Source organism: Drosophila bipectinata, chromosome 2R, assembly GCF_030179905.1.
Source record: "Drosophila bipectinata strain 14024-0381.07 chromosome 2R, DbipHiC1v2, whole genome shotgun sequence".
NCBI lineage: Eukaryota > Metazoa > Arthropoda > Insecta > Diptera > Drosophilidae > Drosophila > Drosophila bipectinata.
In genome coordinates, this window is record NC_091737.1 from 2439659 (window position 1) to 2457798 (window position 18140).

The 18140-nt window shown below is 34.7% G+C and overlaps 4 long non-coding RNA genes across 11 annotated transcripts; all 4 read right to left on the minus strand.

Moving 5' to 3' along the window:
• Nucleotides 1-1242: 1242 nt before the first annotated feature.
• LOC122321240 (uncharacterized) lies at nucleotides 1243-3505 on the minus strand. 2 transcript variants are annotated; one of them, XR_011442376.1, is made up of 3 exons: nucleotides 3243-3505; nucleotides 1560-1722; nucleotides 1243-1465 (listed from the first exon to the last, which is right to left on the minus strand). It is a non-coding gene; the product is annotated as an uncharacterized lncRNA (long non-coding RNA). The 2 variants fall into 2 exon arrangements; XR_006246023.2 differs by having other exon boundaries at nucleotides 1243-1503.
• Nucleotides 3506-5915: 2410 nt separating this feature from the next.
• LOC122321239 (uncharacterized) lies at nucleotides 5916-8230 on the minus strand. 3 transcript variants are annotated; one of them, XR_011442524.1, is made up of 4 exons: nucleotides 7966-8230; nucleotides 7762-7904; nucleotides 6233-6395; nucleotides 5916-6176 (listed from the first exon to the last, which is right to left on the minus strand). It is a non-coding gene; the product is annotated as an uncharacterized lncRNA (long non-coding RNA). The 3 variants fall into 3 exon arrangements; XR_006246022.2 differs by lacking the exon at nucleotides 7762-7904 and having other exon boundaries at nucleotides 7966-8216; XR_011442525.1 differs by lacking the exons at nucleotides 7762-7904; nucleotides 7966-8230 and adding an exon at nucleotides 6510-6527.
• Nucleotides 8231-10537: 2307 nt separating this feature from the next.
• On the minus strand, nucleotides 10538-12798 carry LOC122321237 (uncharacterized). Of its 3 annotated transcripts, none has more exons than XR_006246017.2 (3): nucleotides 12549-12798; nucleotides 10855-11017; nucleotides 10538-10798 (listed from the first exon to the last, which is right to left on the minus strand). It is a non-coding gene; the product is annotated as an uncharacterized lncRNA (long non-coding RNA). The 3 variants fall into 3 exon arrangements; XR_006246018.2 differs by lacking the exon at nucleotides 12549-12798 and adding an exon at nucleotides 12384-12516; XR_011442377.1 differs by lacking the exon at nucleotides 12549-12798 and adding an exon at nucleotides 11132-11148.
• Nucleotides 12799-15221: 2423 nt separating this feature from the next.
• Nucleotides 15222-17535, minus strand: LOC108132101 (uncharacterized). Of its 3 annotated transcripts, XR_011442520.1 has the most exons (4): nucleotides 17272-17535; nucleotides 17068-17210; nucleotides 15539-15701; nucleotides 15222-15482 (listed from the first exon to the last, which is right to left on the minus strand). It is a non-coding gene; the product is annotated as an uncharacterized lncRNA (long non-coding RNA). The 3 variants fall into 3 exon arrangements; XR_001773679.3 differs by lacking the exon at nucleotides 17068-17210 and having other exon boundaries at nucleotides 17272-17522; XR_011442521.1 differs by lacking the exons at nucleotides 17068-17210; nucleotides 17272-17535 and adding an exon at nucleotides 15816-15831.
• Between the last annotated feature and the right edge of the window lie 605 nt (nucleotides 17536-18140).

An 18140-nucleotide genomic window follows, 5' to 3' on the forward strand; every position in this document is an offset into this window, starting at 1 on the left:
GCGGAAAGATAAAACTGCATCGATAAGAGATGAGCAAGCCGACCAGAGATAGACAATCGACCGAAACCGCTGCTGCTTTAACTAAATATATACATACATATAATATTACTGCATACTAATACAATAAATCAGGGACCGCGATTACTATAATTTTTAAAATAAAAATTGTTTGTTGATTTTTATAACGAAAATTGAAATATAACTCTTATTTTCAATTTTTATACCCTTGCAGAGGGTATTATAATTTTGGTCAAAAGTGTGCAACGCAGTGAAGGAGACATCTCCGACCCTATAAAGTATATATATTCTTGGTCAGGAACACCTCCTGAGTTGATATAAGTCCGTCTGACTGTTTTTACGCGAACTAGTCTCTCAGTTTTAAAGCTATCGTCTTGAAACTTTGCACACACCCTTCTTACCCTTTGCACGCAGTATATAAGTCGGAACGGCCCGGATCGGCCAACTATATCCTATAGCTGCCATATAACTGATTGATCGGAAATGGTATAACTTCGGTGTTTTTAGAGTGAGAGAGTTTAAATTTTACATGAGCGCTACTTTTGGCAAAATAATACGACATGCCAAATTTCGTTAGGATCGGCCGACTATATCCTATATCTGCCATATAACTGAACGATCGGAAATGAACCAACTTTCGTGTTTTTTAAGATAGAATGCTGAAACTTAGTACGATAGCTTAGTCGATAGCTTTAAAACTGAGAGACTAGTTCGCGTAGAAACAGACAGACAGACGGACAGACGGACATGCTCATATCAACTCAGGAGGTGATCCTGATCAATAATATATATACTTTATGGGGTCGGAGATGTCTCCTTCACTGCGTTGCACACTTTTGACCAAAATTATAATACCCTCTGCAAGGGTATAAAAATGGAACCATCATTTTTATTTTTAAATTTTATTGTAAAAATGAAAAATAATTCCTATTCTTAATTTTTATTATTAAAAATTGGAAATACGAGTTATATTTAAATTTTAACAATATAAATCGAAATAAAAGTTTATTGTCTTTCTGGATTCACCGTTAAAAAATGGTATACATATGTGTCCTTTTCCCACTCCCCACAAAGGCTTTTTTGTGGTTCAATGTTTTTGAACTCATAAGTCACACAAAACCAAACACCAAGCTAATCACTAAAATAACCAAATAATTAAAACACTAGTGGAAACCTCAGTAGCTCCTCCATTTGTTAGTGAAATAAAATAAATAAATATACGAATTTCTTTACATGTATTTTATTTTTTTTTTAACTTTTACAATGGATATTTGAAATTAAATTTTGATTTAATATGAATATTTAGTTGGGGCCATTAGAAGTTTTGGTTGAACAATTTCCTCCAAGTATAAGCATAGATTTGTTGGCATCTCGTTCACTTCCATAAATTTTTCCAGCCTTTTTAGCCATGGATCCTAATAGATCTTGAGACATCTTATGTGCAGACCTGAGGGAAAAGGCCCATTCCTTTAAACCTATTTCATCCTAAATAAAAATATCTATTATTCAAGAACTATCATTTAAAATTAAGGAATTTCTACCGAATTAGTTAAAATGATACGACCGTCTCGACCGCCGTCGTTAATGCGAATTTGTATGCAATTTTCATTTTTATGAAGAATATAATCTGATGAAATATCTTCTATTTGGTCCATAAATATTAACTCTGGTTTATTATTTCCGCTTTCAGAGTGTAATTCCAACCTAAAAATAGTTTAAAAAAAATGTTTATTATCGACATTTTTAAATTTAATTAATATTTTAATTATAACGTTTCAGAGATTCGCTTTCACACGACAAACCAAACGTCGTAATAACCTGGATGTTATCAAGCAAGACTAAGGCAAAGAGAAGTCTTGCCACCTTTAGCGTCACCAGTAATTTTTCATCAGACTCTCAGATCACTAGTGTTTTCCAAGCCTAAGTCACTGGTATTATGCCCTATGGGTCAGATAACTATGATTTGCAAAGAAGCATTTTTTAAACTTTGAATTTCGAAACAAATTGTATGGCTATAGATTAAGAGGTTATATACAGTTGTACCGCGCAAAAAAAATGGAATTTTATCGATTTTTTTTGACACCATAGAAAATATTTATGAAAAATGTTTTACCGACGTTGTTTAGTACATGTTTCTGGGTACCAAATTAAATTTTTTCATAAAAAAATACTACATAATAAAAATGTTATAGCCGAATTCCCGGATCGCCTTTTTTCGATGGTGTCTTGCGGTGGACATGATATCCCAAAAACGGTTCACCCAAAATCAAAAATTCAAAAAAAATTTTATTATTATCATCTAGTCATCTTTATTGTATTGTCTAGTCCGTGAACAAGGGATTTTAAAAAATGTTGATAAAAAAAATGGCGGCGGTTTTAACAAAAAATTTATTTTTTCAGGGTATAAGATTTTCGATTTTTATGCTTTAAAAAAGGAAATTCAAAAAAATTTAAAATCCCTCAATCACGGACTGGCTAATATCATAATAAATAAGTGGTCAAAAGGTAATTTCGAAAATTCTTTTTTTTGGGAAATTACCACCGCAAAGGTAATTTCGAAAATTTTTTTTTTTGGGAAATTACCTTTGCGGTGGGCACGAGTACTAAAAAACTACTAATCCGATCAACACAAAATTTTGACCACGGTAAAACATTTTTCATAAAATTTTCTATGGTGTCAAAAAAAAATCGATAAAAATCCATATTTTTGCGCGGTACAACTGTATATAACCCCTTAAAGGTTCCAGTTTGTTCAAGTTTGATGTGAGGTAGTGCGCTATAAATAGCTACAACTTCGGTTCTACTGCTCTGATCGTTATGAATTATGAGAGTGATCGTTATGAGAGTATTCTCAACATTATATACTTAAAGAATATGCAATAAAAAAAAAATCGATTTTTTCATCTATCACAACTGTATATAACCCCTTAAGAAATTTTCAAGCTATAGTTTTATGGCACAGAAGTTTTTATAGATGAAGCCACTGATGAGGTACAACCGAGTAAGTCATATTAACTTACTGTTAGTTAATCAGATTTTAAATTGATTAAATATCGCATTTCATCGCAACTGTTGTTTTTATTGGAATCGAAAACAATGTCCAAGGTCCAACAATGTCGGGATTGCCGTAGTCTATAATTTCGCCAACCTATATCAAGCTTAGCTAATATAACCGAAGAAGAATTTATAACGTCACATTGCATTGCTTCACTTTCGACACACACCCTCACTTTCTCCTTCAATCGATCATCCACCTGCACGTGTCATCTTTTTTGGGACCGACTCTCTCGTTCGCGCTCTCTCATTTCGTTCGCATTTTTATTATCACCGACCCCTCTGATTCTGCATAGTTTGCGGCTGATTCTTTACATTAGATATTAAATAAACATAAATAACTAAAATATCGAGCTTTTATTGGAATGGAGATTTGGAACATTATTTTTCAGTGACAGAAACCGCTCGGTAACTTAACATAGTATAAGGTTGAGCTTATTTTGTAGTGAAAGCAAATCTTTTTCAAATACATATTGTCTGAAAGTGCAGTTTGTTTTTCTTCAATACATTTTACAATCTTACTTTAAGTTAATCAAGAAAGGAAAGCTAGCTAACTTCGGGTGGAGCCGCAGTTGATATACCCTTGCAGTTACAACCGGATATACATCGCAAAAATCGGATATAGTTGGCCGATCCTTATAAGAATATTATAATATTTAGCATTTTATACAAAAAGTCCCAAACTTCTATCTTTAAGAATACCAAAGTTGTTATTTTTACCAAATACCATTTCCAAACGTTCAGTTATGTAACAGCGCTATTAGCCCGCAATATAATCACAACAAATATGTTTATATATTATATTATATTTATATATAATATATGTTTATATACTTTGGCACAAAGTGTACCACTTTTATTTGTCCGACTCCATCGGCGTCTATGAAAATATTAATTCCCTTCTCTCCCCCGCATACGAGCCTACTCGTTGGGAGAGAGCCTCGCTCTCCATCTCCTCTCCGGTCTCTGATGCTGGTGGAGGGCTCCACATCCCTCATCTTTTCTTTTTAGACAAAGCTTCAGGATCTTGTCTTTGCCTTGTGTCTCCCGAGCTGCTGGAAGTTCCTGTGGATTTTGTGTCTCCTGGGTTGGCTGTAAAGAAATAGTTGGGAAAGGTAGACGTTCATACATGGTCGGAGTCGGTGGGTATTTGACGTTGTACATTAGTACGAATCTTTGAATCTCTTTTTTGTAGTTTATGTTGGTAGCGTGGGCTATTTTTAAACGTTTTACCAAAGCTTTATTTATGTTTCCGACTTCTCCATTAGCCTGGGGCCAGTATGGGGTTGTTGACAGAACTTGAACACCATTGTTTTCGCAAAAATCTTTAAACTAGGCGCATATGAACTGTCTTACATTATCAGCCGTTAACGTTTCCGGCACACCAAGTCTTGCAAAAATCTCTTCATGTTGTTCGATAATAGTTTTGGAAGTGATCAAATCAAAACCAGTATATTATCGCCATTTGGTAAGGGACCCAAAAGGTCTGTCGCAAAACATTTCCTTGGGCCAGTTGGAAACGGGCATCTCTCCATCGATGCTGGCTTTAATGGAATCAAGATGAGCAGGCATTCTTTCACGTGTTGCTCCGTTTCCCTATCCAGGCCTGGCCACCAGACTTTTGAACGAAGTCTTCGTTTCATCGCACTTATTCCTGGGTGTCCTTCGTGTGCGAGTTCAAGGTCTCTCTAAGCTTTTGTGGTATTACCAATTAGTGCTCCGTAATGGGATATTTGAAAGGTCGATTTTCGATTGTAGCACAATTGAAAGCTCCAATCGAAGAGGATAGTACGGACTTGACACGTTCAGGCTCCACGAATTTCTATCAAGGCACGTCATCGCGTCGAGTATTTCCTTGTCTTTAGTACTCGTTTCAGTGACTTGTGATATGGTAAACGACTTAGGTATGAAGGACGATACCAAGCGAAATATATGCTCCTCCCCAGCTCAGTCAAAAAGTTTGGTATCCGTGTTTTGGCACAGTCTCGACAATGAGTCTCCAGCAATTTTTCATATTCTTCAGGGTTATTCCCAAATACGATGACATCGTCGATGTAATTAAATGCGTTTGGGCAGGGCGACACAATTCTTGCATTAACCTATGAAAAATCTCTGGAGCTGAGTTTAGCCCAAATATTAAACGCTTGTAGCGGAACAGGCCACGGTCAACAATTCTTGCGTTAACCTTTGAAAAATCTCTGGAGCTGAGTCTACCCCAAATATTAAACGCTTGTAGCGGAACAGGCCACGGTGCGTAAAAAATGTGGTGAACTCATGACTACCCTCATCCAGCTCCAAATGGGGATATGCGTTTTTTATATTAGGTAATATTTTGTCCCCTTAAGTTTCGTCATGAACAGACGGACATGCTCATATCAACTCAGGAGGTGATCCTGATCAATAATATATATACTTTATGGGGTCGGAGATGTCTCCTTCACTGCGTTGCACACTTTTGACCAAAATTATAATACCCTCTGCAAGGGTATAAAAATGGAACCATCATTTTTATTTTTAAATTTTATTGTAAAAATGAAAAATAATTCCTATTCTTAATTTTTATTATTAAAAATTGGAAATACGAGTTATATTTAAATTTTAACAATATAAATCGAAATAAAAGTTTATTGTCTTTCTGGATTCACCGTTAAAAAATGGTATACATATGTGTCCTTTTCCCACTCCCCACAAAGGCTTTTTTGTGGTTCAATGTTTTTGAACTCATAAGTCACACAAAACCAAACACCAAGCTAATCACTAAAATAACCAAATAATTAAAACACTAGTGGAAACCTCAGTAGCTCCTCCATTTGTTAGTGAAATAAAATAAATAAATATACGAATTTCTTTACATGTATTTTATTTTTTTTTTAACTTTTACAATGGATATTTGAAATTAAATTTTGATTTAATATGAATATTTAGTTGGGGCCATTAGAAGTTTTGGTTGAACAATTTCCTCCAAGTATAAGCATAGATTTGTTGGCATCTCGTTCACTTCCATAAATTTTTCCAGCCTTTTTAGCCATGGATCCTAATAGATCTTGAGACATCTTATGTGCAGACCTGAGGGAAAAGGCCCACTCCTTTAAACCTATTTCATCCTAAATAAAAATATCTATTATTCAAGAACTATCATTTAAAATTAAGGAATTTTTACCGAATTAGTTAAAATGATACGACCGTCTCGACCGCCGTCGTTAATGCGAATTTGTATGCAATTTTCATTTTTATGAAGAATATAATCTGATGAAATATCTTCTATTTGGTCCATAAATATTAACTCTGGTTTATTATTTCCGCTTTCAGAGTGTAATTCCAACCTAAAAATAGTTTAAAAAAAATGTTTATTATCGACATTTTTAAATTTAATTAATATTTTAATTATAACGTTTCAGAGATTCGCTTTCACACGACAAACCAAACTTCGTAATAACCTGGATGTTATCAAGCAAGACTAAGGCAAAGAGAAGTCTTGCCACCTTTAGCGTCACCAGTAATTTTTCATCAGACTCTCAGATCACTAGTGTTTTCCAAGCCTAAGTCACTGGTATTATGCCCTATGGGTCAGATAACTATGATTTGCAAAGAAGCATTTTTTAAACTTTGAATTTCGAAACAAATTGTATGGCTATAGATTAAGAGGTTATATACAGTTGTACCGCGCAAATAAAATGGAATTTTATCGATTTTTTTTGACACCATAGAAAATATTTATGAAAAATGTTTTACCGACGTTGTTTAGTACATGTTTCTGGGTACCAAATTAAATTTTTTCATAAAAAAATACTACATAATAAAAATGTTATAGCCGAATTCCCGGATCGCCTTTTTTCGATGGTGTCTTGCGGTGGACATGATATCCCAAAAACGGTTCACCCAAAATCAAAAATTCAAAAAAAATTTTATTATTATCATCTAGTCATCTTTATTGTATTGTCTAGTCCGTGAACAAGGGATTTTAAAAAATGTTGATAAAAAAAATGGCGGCGGTTTTAACAAAAAATTTATTTTTTCAGGGTATAAGATTTTCGATTTTTATGCTTTAAAAAAGGAAATTCAAAAAAATTTAAAATCCCTCAATCACGGACTGGCTAATATCATAATAAATAAGTGGTCAAAATTTGGTGTTGATCGGATTAGTAGTTTTTTAGTAATCGTGTCCACCGCAAAGGTAATTTCGAAAATTCTTTTTTTTGGGAAATTACCACCGCAAAGGTAATTTCGAAAATTTATTTTTTTGGGAAATTACCTTTGCGGTGGGCACGAGTACTAAAAAACTACTAATCCGATCAACACAAAATTTTGACCACGGTAAAACATTTTTCATAAAATTTTCTATGGTGTCAAAAAAAAATCGATAAAAATCCATATTTTTGCGCGGTACAACTGTATATAACCCCTTAAAGGTTCCAGTTTGTTCAAGTTTGATGTGAGGTAGTGCGCTATAAATAGCTACAACTTCGGTTCTACTGCTCTGATCGTTATGAATTATGAGAGTGATCGTTATGAGAGTATTCTCAACATTATATACTTAAAGAATATGCAATAAAAAAAAAATCGATTTTTTCATCTATCACAACTGTATATAACCCCTTAAGAAATTTTCAAGCTATAGTTTTATGGCACAGAAGTTTTTATAGATGAAGCCACTGATGAGGTACAACCGAGTAAGTCATATTAACTTACTGTTAGTTAATCAGATTTTAAATTGATTAAATATCGCATTTCATCGCAACTGTTGTTTTTATTGGAATCGAAAACAATGTCCAAGGTCCAACAATGTCGGGATTGCCGTAGTCTATAATTTCGCCAACCTATATCAAGCTTAGCTAATATAACCGAAGAAGAATTTATAACGTCACATTGCATTGCTTCACTTTCGACACACACCCTCACTTTCTCCTTCAATCGATCATCCACCTGCACGTGTCATCTTTTTTGGGACCGACTCTCTCGTTCGCGCTCTCTCATTTCGTTCGCATTTTTATTATCACCGACCCCTCTGATTCTGCATAGTTTGCGGCTGATTCTTTACATTAGATATTAAATAAACATAAATAACTAAAATATCGAGCTTTTATTGGAATGGAGATTTGGAACATTATTTTTCAGTGACAGAAACCGCTCGGTAACTTAACATAGTATAAGGTTGAGCTTATTTTGTAGTGAAAGCAAATCTTTTTCAAATACATATTGTCTGAAAGTGCAGTTTGTTTTTCTTCAATACATTTTACAATCTTACTTTAAGTTAATCAAGAAAGGAAAGCTAGCTAACTTCGGGTGGAGCCGCAGTTGATATACCCTTGCAGTTACAACCGGATATACATCGCAAAAATCGGATATAGTTGGCCGATCCTTATAAGAATATTATAATATTTAGCATTTTATACAAAAAGTCCCAAACTTCTATCTTTAAGAATACCAAAGTTGTTATTTTTACCAAATACCATTTCCAAACGTTCAGTTATGTAACAGCGCTATTAGCCCGCAATATAATCACAACAAATATGTTTATATATTATATTATATTTATATATAATATATGTTTATATACTTTGGCACAAAGTGTACCACTTTTATTTGTCCGACTCCATCGGCGTCTATGAAAATATTAATTCCCTTCTCTCCCCCGCATACGAGCCTACTCGTTGGGAGAGAGCCTCGCTCTCCATCTCCTCTCCGGTCTCTGATGCTGGTGGAGGGCTCCACATCCCTCATCTTTTCTTTTTAGACAAAGCTTAAGGATCTTGTCTTTGCCTTGTGTCTCCCGAGCTGCTGGAAGTTCCTGTGGATTTTGTGTCTCCTGGGTTGGCTGTAAAGAAATAGTTGGGAAAGGTAGACGTTCATACATGGTCGGAGTCGGTGGGTATTTGACGTTGTACATTAGTACGAATCTTTGAATCTCTTTTTTGTAGTTTATGTTGGTAGCGTGGGCTATTTTTAAACGTTTTACCAAAGCTTTGTTTATGTTTCCGACTTCTCCATTAGCCTGGGGCCAGTATGGGGTTGTTGACAGAACTTGAACACCATTGTTTTCGCAAAAATCTTTAAACTAGGCGCATATGAACTGTCTTACATTATCAGCCGTTAACGTTTCCGGCACACCAAGTCTTGCAAAAATCTCTTCCTGTTGTTCGATAATAGTTTTGGAAGTGATCAAATCAAAACCAGTATATTATCGCCATTTGGTAAGGGACCCAAAAGGTCTGTCGCAAAACATTTCCTTGGGCCACCAGACTTTTGAACGAAGTCTTCGTTTCATCGCACTTATTCCTGGGTGTCCTTCGTGTGCGAGTTCAAGGTCTCTCAAAGCTTTTGTGGTATTACCAATTAGTGCCCCGTAATGGGATATTTGAAAGGTCGATTTTCGATTGTAGCACAATTGAAAGCTCCAATCGAAGAGGATAGTACGGACTTGACACGTTCAGGCTCCACGAATTTCTATCAAGGCACGTCATCGCGTCGAGTATTTCCTTGTCTTTAGTACTCGTTTCAGTGACTTGTGATATGGTAAACGACTTAGGTATGAAGGACGATACCAAGCGAAATATATGCTCCTCCCCAGCTCAGTCAAAAAGTTTGGTATCCGTGTTTTGGCACAGTCTCGACAATGAGTCTCCAGCAATTTTTCATATTCTTCAGGGTTATTCCCAAATACGATGACATCGTCGATGTAATTAAATGCGTTTGGGCAGGGCGACACAATTCTTGCATTAACCTATGAAAAATCTCTGGAGCTGAGTTTAGCCCAAATATTAAACGCTTGTAGCGGAACAGGCCACGGTCAACAATTCTTGCGTTAACCTTTGAAAAATCTCTGGAGCTGAGTCTACCCCAAATATTAAACGCTTGTAGCGGAACAGGCCACGGTGCGTAAAAAATGTGGTGAACTCATGACTACCCTCATCCAGCTCCAAATGGGGATATGCGTTTTTTATATTAGGTAATATTTTGTCCCCTTAAGTTTCGTCATGAACAGACGGACATGCTCATATCAACTCAGGAGGTGATCCTGATCAATAATATATATACTTTATGGGGTCGGAGATGTCTCCTTCACTGCGTTGCACACTTTTGACCAAAATTATAATACCCTCTGCAAGGGTATAAAAATGGAACCATCATTTTTATTTTTAAATTTTATTGTAAAAATGAAAAATAATTCCTATTCTTAATTTTTATTATTAAAAATTGGAAATACGAGTTATATTTAAATTTTAACAATATAAATCGAAATAAAAGTTTATTGTCTTTCTGGATTCACCGTTAAAAAATGGTATACATATGTGTCCTTTTCCCACTCCCCACAAAGGCTTTTTTGTGGTTCAATGTTTTTGAACTCATAAGTCACACAAAACCAAACACCAAGCTAATCACTAAAATAACCAAATAATTAAAACACTAGTGGAAACCTCAGTAGCTCCTCCATTTGTTAGTGAAATAAAATAAATAAATATACGAATTTCTTTACATGTATTTTATTTTTTTTTTAACTTTTACAATGGATATTTGAAATTAAATTTTGATTTAATATGAATATTTAGTTGGGGCCATTAGAAGTTTTGGTTGAACAATTTCCTCCAAGTATAAGCATAGATTTGTTGGCATCTCGTTCACTTCCATAAATTTTTCCAGCCTTTTTAGCCATGGATCCTAATAGATCTTGAGACATCTTATGTGCAGACCTGAGGGAAAAGGCCCACTCCTTTAAACCTATTTCATCCTAAATAAAAATATCTATTATTCAAGAACTATCATTTAAAATTAAGGAATTTTTACCGAATTAGTTAAAATGATACGACCGTCTCGACCGCCGTCGTTAATGCGAATTTGTATGCAATTTTCATTTTTATGAAGAATATAATCTGATGAAATATCTTCTATTTGGTCCATAAATATTAACTCTGGTTTATTATTTCCGCTTTCAGAGTGTAATTCCAACCTAAAAATAGTTTAAAAAAAATGTTTATTATCGACATTTTTAAATTTAATTAATATTTTAATTATAACGTTTCAGAGATTCGCTTTCACACGACAAACCAAACTTCGTAATAACCTGGATGTTATCAAGCAAGACTAAGGCAAAGAGAAGTCTTGCCACCTTTAGCGTCACCAGTAATTTTTCATCAGACTCTCAGATCACTAGTGTTTTCCAAGCCTAAGTCACTGGTATTATGCCCTATGGGTCAGATAACTATGATTTGCAAAGAAGCATTTTTTAAACTTTGAATTTCGAAACAAATTGTATGGCTATAGATTAAGAGGTTATATACAGTTGTACCGCGCAAAAAAAATGGAATTTTATCGATTTTTTTTGACACCATAGAAAATATTTATGAAAAATGTTTTACCGACGTTGTTTAGTACATGTTTCTGGGTACCAAATTAAATTTTTTCATAAAAAAATACTACATAATAAAAATGTTATAGCCGAATTCCCGGATCGCCTTTTTTCGATGGTGTCTTGCGGTGGACATGATATCCCAAAAACGGTTCACCCAAAATCAAAAATTCAAAAAAAATTTTATTATTATCATCTAGTCATCTTTATTGTATTGTCTAGTCCGTGAACAAGGGATTTTAAAAAATGTTGATAAAAAAAATGGCGGCGGTTTTAACAAAAAATTTATTTTTTCAGGGTATAAGATTTTCGATTTTTATGCTTTAAAAAAGGAAATTCAAAAAAATTTAAAATCCCTCAATCACGGACTGGCTAATATCATAATAAATAAGTGGTCAAAATTTGGTGTTGATCGGATTAGTAGTTTTTTAGTAATCGTGTCCACCGCAAAGGTAATTTCGAAAATTCTTTTTTTTGGGAAATTACCACCGCAAAGGTAATTTCGAAAATTTTTTTTTTTGGGAAATTACCTTTGCGGTGGGCACGAGTACTAAAAAACTACTAATCCGATCAACACAAAATTTTGACCACGGTAAAACATTTTTCATAAAATTTTCTATGGTGTCAAAAAAAAATCGATAAAAATCCATATTTTTGCGCGGTACAACTGTATATAACCCCTTAAAGGTTCCAGTTTGTTCAAGTTTGATGTGAGGTAGTGCGCTATAAATAGCTACAACTTCGGTTCTACTGCTCTGATCGTTATGAATTATGAGAGTGATCGTTATGAGAGTATTCTCAACATTATATACTTAAAGAATATGCAATAAAAAAAAAATCGATTTTTTCATCTATCACAACTGTATATAACCCCTTAAGAAATTTTCAAGCTATAGTTTTATGGCACAGAAGTTTTTATAGATGAAGCCACTGATGAGGTACAACCGAGTAAGTCATATTAACTTACTGTTAGTTAATCAGATTTTAAATTGATTAAATATCGCATTTCATCGCAACTGTTGTTTTTATTGGAATCGAAAACAATGTCCAAGGTCCAACATTGTTTCTGTAAATTCTTAACCGAAGAAGAATTTATAACGTCACATTGCATTGCTTCACTTTCGACACACACCCTCACTTTCTCCTTCAATCGATCATCCACCTGCACGTGTCATCTTTTTTGGGACCGACTCTCTCGTTCGCGCTCTCTCATTTCGTTCGCATTTTTATTATCACCGACCCCTCTGATTCTGCATAGTTTGCGGCTGATTCTTTACATTAGATATTAAATAAACATAAATAACTAAAATATCGAGCTTTTATTGGAATGGAGATTTGGAACATTATTTTTCAGTGACAGAAACCGCTCGGTAACTTAACATAGTATAAGGTTGAGCTTATTTTGTAGTGAAAGCAAATCTTTTTCAAATACATATTGTCTGAAAGTGCAGTTTGTTTTTCTTCAATACATTTTACAATCTTACTTTAAGTTAATCAAGAAAGGAAAGCTAGCTAACTTCGGGTGGAGCCGCAGTTGATATACCCTTGCAGTTACAACCGGATATACATCGCAAAAATCGGATATAGTTGGCCGATCCTTATAAGAATATTATAATATTTAGCATTTTATACAAAAAGTCCCAAACTTCTATCTTTAAGAATACCAAAGTTGTTATTTTTACCAAATACCATTTCCAAACGTTCAGTTATGTAACAGCGCTATTAGCCCGCAATATAATCACAACAAATATGTTTATATATTATATTATATTTATATATAATATATGTTTATATACTTTGGCACAAAGTGTACCACTTTTATTTGTCCGACTCCATCGGCGTCTATGAAAATATTAATTCCCTTCTCTCCCCCGCATACGAGCCTACTCGTTGGGAGAGAGCCTCGCTCTCCATCTCCTCTCCGGTCTCTGATGCTGGTGGAGGGCTCCACATCCCTCATCTTTTCTTTTTAGACAAAGCTTAAGGATCTTGTCTTTGCCTTGTGTCTCCCGAGCTGCTGGAAGTTCCTGTGGATTTTGTGTCTCCTGGGTTGGCTGTAAAGAAATAGTTGGGAAAGGTAGACGTTCATACATGGTCGGAGTCGGTGGGTATTTGACGTTGTACATTAGTACGAATCTTTGAATCTCTTTTTTGTAGTTTATGTTGGTAGCGTGGGCTATTTTTAAACGTTTTACCAAAGCTTTGTTTATGTTTCCGACTTCTCCATTAGCCTGGGGCCAGTATGGGGTTGTTGACAGAACTTGAACACCATTGTTTTCGCAAAAATCTTTAAACTAGGCGCATATGAACTGTCTTACATTATCAGCCGTTAACGTTTCCGGCACACCAAGTCTTGCAAAAATCTCTTCCTGTTGTTCGATAATAGTTTTGGAAGTGATCAAATCAAAACCAGTATATTATCGCCATTTGGTAAGGGACCCAAAAGGTCTGTCGCAAAACATTTCCTTGGGCCAGTTGGAAACGGGCGTCTCTCCATCGATGCTGGCTTTAATGGAATCGAGATGAGCAGGCATTCTTTCACGTGTTGCTCCGTTTCCCTATCCAGGCCTGGCCACCAGACTTTTGAACGAAGTCTTCGTTTCATCGCACTTATTCCTGGGTGTCCTTCGTGTGCGAGTTCAAGGTCTCTCAAAGCTTTTGTGGTATTACCAATTAGTGCCCCGTAATGGGATATTTGAAAGGTCGATTTTCGATTGTAGCACAATTGAAAGCTCCAATCGAAGAGGATAGTACGGACTTGACACGTTCAGGCTCCACGAATTTCTATCAAGGCACGTCATCGCGTCGAGTATTTCCTTGTCTTTAGTACTCGTTTCAGTGACTTGTGATATGGTAAACGACTTAGGTATGAAGGACGATACCAAGCGAAATATATGCTCCTCCCCAGCTCAGTCAAAAAGTTTGGTATCCGTGTTTTGGCACAGTCTCGACAATGAGTCTCCAGCAATTTTTCATATTCTTCAGGGTTATTCCCAAATACGATGACATCGTCGATGTAATTAAATGCGTTTGGGCAGGGCGACACAATTCTTGCATTAACCTATGAAAAATCTCTGGAGCTGAGTTTAGCCCAAATATTAAACGCTTGTAGCGGAACAGGCCACGGTCAACAATTCTTGCGTTAACCTTTGAAAAATCTCTGGAGCTGAGTCTACCCCAAATATTAAACGCTTGTAGCGGAACAGGCCACGGTGCGTAAAAAATGTGGTGAACTCATGACTACCCTCATCCAGCTCCAAATGGGGATATGCGTTTTTTATATTAGGTAATATTTTGTCCCCTTAAGTTTCGTCATGAACAGACGGACATGCTCATATCAACTCAGGAGGTGATCCTGATCAATAATATATATACTTTATGGGGTCGGAGATGTCTCCTTCACTGCGTTGCACACTTTTGACCAAAATTATAATACCCTCTGCAAGGGTATAAAAATGGAACCATCATTTTTATTTTTAAATTTTATTGTAAAAATGAAAAATAATTCCTATTCTTAATTTTTATTATTAAAAATTGGAAATACGAGTTATATTTAAATTTTAACAATATAAATCGAAATAAAAGTTTATTGTCTTTCTGGATTCACCGTTAAAAAATGGTATACATATGTGTCCTTTTCCCACTCCCCACAAAGGCTTTTTTGTGGTTCAATGTTTTTGAACTCATAAGTCACACAAAACCAAACACCAAGCTAATCACTAAAATAACCAAATAATTAAAACACTAGTGGAAACCTCAGTAGCTCCTCCATTTGTTAGTGAAATAAAATAAATAAATATACGAATTTCTTTACATGTATTTTATTTTTTTTTTAACTTTTACAATGGATATTTGAAATTAAATTTTGATTTAATATGAATATTTAGTTGGGGCCATTAGAAGTTTTGGTTGAACAATTTCCTCCAAGTATAAGCATAGATTTGTTGGCATCTCGTTCACTTCCATAAATTTTTCCAGCCTTTTTAGCCATGGATCCTAATAGATCTTGAGACATCTTATGTGCAGACCTGAGGGAAAAGGCCCACTCCTTTAAACCTATTTCATCCTAAATAAAAATATCTATTATTCAAGAACTATCATTTAAAATTAAGGAATTTTTACCGAATTAGTTAAAATGATACGACCGTCTCGACCGCCGTCGTTAATGCGAATTTGTATGCAATTTTCATTTTTATGAAGAATATAATCTGATGAAATATCTTCTATTTGGTCCATAAATATTAACTCTGGTTTATTATTTCCGCTTTCAGAGTGTAATTCCAACCTAAAAATAGTTTAAAAAAAATGTTTATTATCGACATTTTTAAATTTAATTAATATTTTAATTATAACGTTTCAGAGATTCGCTTTCACACGACAAACCAAACTTCGTAATAACCTGGATGTTATCAAGCAAGACTAAGGCAAAGAGAAGTCTTGCCACCTTTAGCGTCACCAGTAATTTTTCATCAGACTCTCAGATCACTAGTGTTTTCCAAGCCTAAGTCACTGGTATTATGCCCTATGGGTCAGATAACTATGATTTGCAAAGAAGCATTTTTTAAACTTTGAATTTCGAAACAAATTGTATGGCTATAGATTAAGAGGTTATATACAGTTGTACCGCGCAAAAAAAATGGAATTTTATCGATTTTTTTTGACACCATAGAAAATATTTATGAAAAATGTTTTACCGACGTTGTTTAGTACATGTTTCTGGGTACCAAATTAAATTTTTTCATAAAAAAATACTACATAATAAAAATGTTATAGCCGAATTCCCGGATCGCCTTTTTTCGATGGTGTCTTGCGGTGGACATGATATCCCAAAAACGGTTCACCCAAAATCAAAAATTCAAAAAAAATTTTATTATTATCATCTAGTCATCTTTATTGTATTGTCTAGTCCGTGAACAAGGGATTTTAAAAAATGTTGATAAAAAAAATGGCGGCGGTTTTAACAAAAAATTTATTTTTTCAGGGTATAAGATTTTCGATTTTTATGCTTTAAAAAAGGAAATTCAAAAAAATTTAAAATCCCTCAATCACGGACTGGCTAATATCATAATAAATAAGTGGTCAAAATTTGGTGTTGATCGGATTAGTAGTTTTTTAGTAATCGTGTCCACCGCAAAGGTAATTTCGAAAATTCTTTTTTTTGGGAAATTACCACCGCAAAGGTAATTTCGAAAATTTATTTTTTTGGGAAATTACCTTTGCGGTGGGCACGAGTACTAAAAAACTACTAATCCGATCAACACAAAATTTTGACCACGGTAAAACATTTTTCATAAAATTTTCTATGGTGTCAAAAAAAAATCGATAAAAATCCATATTTTTGCGCGGTACAACTGTATATAACCCCTTAAAGGTTCCAGTTTGTTCAAGTTTGATGTGAGGTAGTGCGCTATAAATAGCTACAACTTCGGTTCTACTGCTCTGATCGTTATGAATTATGAGAGTGATCGTTATGAGAGTATTCTCAACATTATATACTTAAAGAATATGCAATAAAAAAAAAATCGATTTTTTCATCTATCACAACTGTATATAACCCCTTAAGAAATTTTCAAGCTATAGTTTTATGGCACAGAAGTTTTTATAGATGAAGCCACTGATGAGGTACAACCGAGTAAGTCATATTAACTTACTGTTAGTTAATCAGATTTTAAATTGATTAAATATCGCATTTCATCGCAACTGTTGTTTTTATTGGAATCGAAAACAATGTCCAAGGTCCAACAATGTCGGGATTGCCGTAGTCTATAATTTCGCCAACCTATATCAAGCTTAGCTAATATAACCGAAGAAGAATTTATAACGTCACATTGCATTGCTTCACTTTCGACACACACCCTCACTTTCTCCTTCAATCGATCATCCACCTGCACGTGTCATCTTTTTTGGGACCGACTCTCTCGTTCGCGCTCTCTCATTTCGTTCGCATTTTTATTATCACCGACCCCTCTGATTCTGCATAGTTTGCGGCTGATTCTTTACATTAGATATTAAATAAACATAAATAACTAAAATATCGAGCTTTTATTGGAATGGAGATTTGGAACATTATTTTTCAGTGACAGAAACCGCTCGGTAACTTAACATAGTATAAGGTTGAGCTTATTTTGTAGTGAAAGCAAATCTTTTTCAAATACATATTGTCTGAAAGTGCAGTTTGTTTTTCTTCAATACATTTTACAATCTTACTTTAAGTTAATCAAGAAAGGAAAGCTAGCTAACTTCGGGTGGAGCCGCAGTTGATATACCCTTGCAGTTACAACCGGATATACATCGCAAAAATCGGATATAGTTGGCCGATCCTTATAAGAATATTATAATATTTAGCATTTTATACAAAAAGTCCCAAACTTCTATCTTTAAGAATACCAAAGTTGTTATTTTTACCAAATACCATTTCCAAACGTTCAGTTATGTAACAGCGCTATTAGCCCGCAATATAATCACAACAAATATGTTTATATATTATATTATATTTATATATAATATATGTTTATATACTTTGGCACAAAGTGTACCACTTTTATTTGTCCGACTCCATCGGCGTCTATGAAAATATTAATTCCCTTCTCTCCCCCGCATACGAGCCTACTCGTTGGGAGAGAGCCTCGCTCTCCATCTCCTCTCCGGTCTCTGATGCTGGTGGAGGGCTCCACATCCCTCATCTTTTCTTTTTAGACAAAGCTTCAGGATCTTGTCTTTGCCT